Source organism: Varanus komodoensis, unplaced genomic scaffold (assembly GCF_004798865.1).
Source record: "Varanus komodoensis strain SLA01 unplaced genomic scaffold, ASM479886v1 scaffold1, whole genome shotgun sequence".
In the NCBI taxonomy this organism is placed as follows: domain Eukaryota; kingdom Metazoa; phylum Chordata; class Lepidosauria; order Squamata; family Varanidae; genus Varanus; species Varanus komodoensis.
The window spans coordinates 78287550-78292624 of record NW_025335268.1 but is presented as its reverse complement, the minus strand read 5'-3'; positions in this window follow the sequence as shown (position 1 = coordinate 78292624).

Genomic DNA, 5075 nt, shown 5'->3' with positions numbered 1-5075 from the left:
TCTCTCTCTCTCTCTCTCTCTCTCTCTCTCTCTCTCTCTCTCTCTCTGTGTGTGTGTGTGTGTGTGCGCGCGCGCGCATGTGCCTTTGCCTATATGTGCACAATTGTCACATAGAAACCATAAATACTTTTGGCTAAAAAAGAGATATTGGGACTATAGTGAATAGCTCAATGAAAATATAGTGTGAGGCTTTTGTGAAAAAGGCATATTCCATGCAGAGGACCATTAGGAATAGAAATGAGTATCGAAGATGCAATATCATACTACCAGATGCAAAGGCATGATGACATCACACCTGAAATACTGTGTATAGTTCTAGTCACCAGTCTAAAAATGGATATTGCAGAGATGGAAAAGGTGCAGAAATGTGCAACCAAAATATTCAAGGGGCTGGAACAATTCCTCTGTGAAATACAATTAATTGCAATGTTTGCAATGGTTTAGCTTAGAGGAAAGGTGAGTATGGAGAGACAGGACAGAGCTGAACAAATTAGGCATGGTTTGGAGAAAGCAGACAGAGAAACATTTTTTTCTGTCAGAGACTAGAAATTGAGGTCATCCCATGAAACTGAACGGGGTGAGATTCAGGAAAGAAAAAAGGAAGATGTTCATACAGAACATAGTTAAACTATGGAATTCATTACCATGAAACCTCCAACTTGAGTGGTTTTTTAAAAAAGAGGATTCGATGAATTCATGGACAATGAAGCTGCTTGTCATGAAGGCTGTATGTTACCTCCAGTACCATAAGCACTATACTTATGTGCACCAGTTGCTAGGGAATATGAGCAGGAGGGTACAGTTGCACTCATGTCCTGCCTATGGAGTTCCCACAGGTATTGTTTTGTCACTCATCTTATGGCTCATCTTATGCTTGTACTTGCTTTTGCAATCTAATCTAATCCTTTGCATACCTACTCAAAAGTAATTACCAATGAGTTTCATGGTACTTAGCTCCAGTGTATATGTGTGCATAGAACTGCAGCTTCAATACTGACCAAATATCTGTAAGAACATGCTTCTTTGTTGAGGAAACAATATGCTGCACCCTACATAACATTGCATGGATCTAAAAACATGGGGACTTTGATAGTTCTTATTTAGACAAAAGAAAAAAAAGTTGGCCTAAGATAGCCTCATCCTCAAATATCAACTCTATTATAGCATCTTATTGAAAAGTTGAAGCAACAATATTCAAAATTATTTTTGAATATTTAGTAAGAAATGTCTCTTCAAGGATTATAGAATTTTTAAAAGCTTATTTGACTGTACTTCCTTGTGAGAAGGTCAGCAGAGCAAAAAGCTGCATTTGTTTGCACTCTCTGGGAAATAAAGAAATGCTTGACTCGAACAATAGCAACAGTTAGAAACAATGGTGTGCTCATACATGAAGTAATAATGGAATAGCAGAACCACACACTGAACATCCTGAAAACCAGTTCCTGCATCCGACAACCCCAGGCTCTATGGAGGCAAACACTGGAACAAGTTCTGCGCTCATAAGTTCCTTCCTTCCTGTAGAAGAAACACAGATGGTAAAGAGCTAATTGAATTAGAATTTTTATATTGTCATCCTATTGATGATTTTGCTTTAACTCACCCTTCTCCATCCTGGTGCACTCCAGACGAGTTGGACTACAATTGTCCTAACCAGTAAGAACAGTATTGGCTGGGTATCTGGAGGGCAGAAAGATGTGGAAGTGTGATTTAAACATCTGATACTCATATCCACTGTCATGAATCAACCGTGACTCAACCGTCGATTTACCCCACTGATGCATATGGATATTTGATGAGACTCCATTGGGTATGAACCATTCAGAAGAAACTGCTTTGATGATGCAGCTGCTAGAGATGAACTTCAGGAGCTAAGAGACTCTTTAGCCCAAGCAAAGATGAACAACCATGCAACAACACCATTGTGGATGTTGTTATTGCTAAACCATCCTTTATTGATAGAAACATGGAAACAGAGTGAGTCAAAAGGGGTCTCCCGGGCCATCTAGTCTGACCCCCGGCTCTAGCTGGCTCCACTCATGACATGCCTACCATGTGCATGTCCAGCCTATCCTTGAACACCCTCACTGATAGGGCTTCAACCACCTCCCGTGGAAGCCCATTCCATACCCTCAGGGTCCTAACTGTGAGGAAGTACTTCTGGGCATCCAAACAGAACCTTGGTTCCCTGAGCTTTGCTCCACTGGAATGTGTCCTGCCCTCCTCCTCGGTGGAAAACAGGTCTATACCCACTTCCTCATTGTGCTCACTCACCTACTTATATGTCGCTAAGAGATCCCCTTAGATTATTCTAATTTTCAAAATGCTTAATACAGTGATGCCGAAGCAGAAAATGATAGTCTTCTAACAATAGTGTGCATCAAACACAGGGGTGAAGATGCTTTGTGAGGTGGATGTGTGGGAATCCAGTGGTTTTATAGTGTTTTAAACAAATAAAATATTTTTTCTAGGAGCCAGCAAGATGCACAATTGTTGAAGATCATCATGGTGCTTCTCGGAACAAATGTGTTTCTTCCAGTTACTCAGTACTTGAGGCTCCAGCCCATGTGAAACTGAATAGTCATTTGGGGTTAAGGATAAAATCAGATACTTATTGGGAACAAAGAAGAATAGGGGGTGCCATTTCCTCAACTGCACTTACCACAATAGATGCTATTTTGGAATACTGCATTTTGAAGCTCCCAAGTTAGAATTTACACAACTGCTTGTACTGGGAATAAAATATTATGAATTCTGCCATTTAAAATATTTCAAAACTCTGCCTGGAAAGTGTTATTGTTCTGAGCTTAGCTGTGATTGGTTTGAAATGGATGACATCAAAAAATTGTATGTCTACAGCAATGCCTGATGAATGTGGACAAAACTTATCTGCATAAAAACAAAAGTAATTATTCAACTATCAAAAATCAAAGGGATTTCTGAAGAGATGCCCTGTCTTTTTAGAGCAGCATGACAATTCCTTCCTCCCTTTCTCTAGAATTCTGAGACCAAGCGTTCAACGTCTACTGAAGACACTGGATGGGGGTGGGGGTGCAGTACCAAGTGGCATAGCACCCTAGTTCACAAAATTCCAGAATATTCATGTGGCAGGGGAGCTGAGATCATTCTCCACATCAGGCCAGAGGTACATCCTTGAGCGTCAAACCAATAAGCGACCCAACATTGCAATAATGTTCTCAAACATAGAGGGTTTTGAAGGGATTACATAGAGAAGACAGAATGGATCATGTCTCATTTGAAGTGCATCTTTCATAAAATCAGATCTACCATATCAGGTAACTGGAAAAAATGGGGGTGATGGTCAGAAAATAATTGCGCATGAAGTTATGAATAGAGCATATGGAAAAACAATGTTCCGCATGTTTGTATTAAATAGAATTCTGTAAAAACGTCTAACAATGGTCAATTTCGGTCACATCCGTTCTTTAAGAAGTATCAGCTTGTGGCTTTATAGAATTGTGGAGTGAAGGAAAAGTAACAGCATGTTTCATAATGACAAAGAATAGGGTAGCTTTTCCTGTGAGTTTTTCTCATGAAGACAGCGAGGCTCAGGGTTTAGCAGAATTGCAAGGAGCAGTTGCTTTAGTGTGGTAATCAGGAATGATGGATGATCATACTATCCTTCAAATGCTGTTTTTAAGAAGCTGTTGTTTCTGCTTGCCATTTTCTTTTTGAAAGAAAGCCTTGGGATGTTGGTTGATTGTATTGTGGAAGTGACTGTAGATAGTACAAAGCTGATTATTTGAAATAGTGTACATGTAAAATTAATTGCTTTATTTCAAAGAATTTGTTTCATTTCATTTCATCTCATTTCTTTTCTGTCTTTCTTATAGAAATTCGTAATGCCCTCCCATCCCTAATTTTCTTTATGGCTTTGCAATTTCATTCATCTGTATAATGCAGGCTTTACTCCCCATTTCCAGCCATGTGCTAAGACCCATCACACAGCAAAGGTTATTGTCAGGCATCCTAGGTTGTCCAAGGTACCCCTCCCCTGTCTCCTGCCCCTTCTGCCCTTCACCTGCCCCCCCCCTCAGCCCCACAATCAGAACAGCCGATCTGTGAACAAGCAGCCACTTTGAGGATGCAACACCCACTGCTGTACCCACCCTCCCCTTTCCTTCATCCCATCTCTTGACCCACCAACACACTCACAGAACAGTCAATTTGCATGTAAGTGACCATTTGGGGTATACACCACCTCCCTTTATCACCTCCCCCCTCCCCCTCTATGCCCCCCTTCACTCCCCACCTTTTCCCCTACCAAACACTCACAGGACAGCCATTTTTGTCCATTCCCACCTCCATTTGAGCAACCTATTATGTCTGTGTTTGCCCATTGATTTAAGAGGTTGATTCTCACACCCCTGTTTATGTTCAACAAGTCTCTTCAGGTAATGCTTTTTGAGGTATATCCTGATTTACTAATCTGGGGGGGGGGGGGGACTGATAAGAAAAATGTGGATTCCAGGACTCCATATCTCACAAATGCTGGAATAATAGGCATGGTTCCAAGCCCAGCTTCAATCTCCTACCCCATAGCTCTCAAGCAGTATCTCTTTGGTTTATCCATTTGATTTATGATCACACCTTCATTTCCGTTAAGTGTCTCTCCACAGCTCATGACTTCATTGTTCTTACAGAGCAGAACACTCTGGAGAAAATACTCCTGTGAAAAGAAAGCTAAGAGACAAAGGCTGGAGAAAGGGGAGAAGGGGCTGAAGGCAATAGATCATATATCTTGAACCCAATACGTTGTGGTTTCTGTTTTATTCCCAGTGGTTGCAACTGACAGGAATGAGGAAATCCCCCACTTCCTCAGCGTCTTTGTAGTGCCTCCCACCATGTCATAACCAGCTGTAACAACAAGAACAAAAAAAGTAATAACAATAAAGATTTGTGACTCATAAAGATTACACTTATTTTTCAAAGTGAGCCAGTCAGGATTCTTGACTATTTCTCCGGAGGGTGTTTTCAGGAACTCATTATGCGCCCATTTATTTATTTGTTGGCTTTATATCTGGCCTTCTTTTTTAATAGAACTCAAAGTGGCTTTC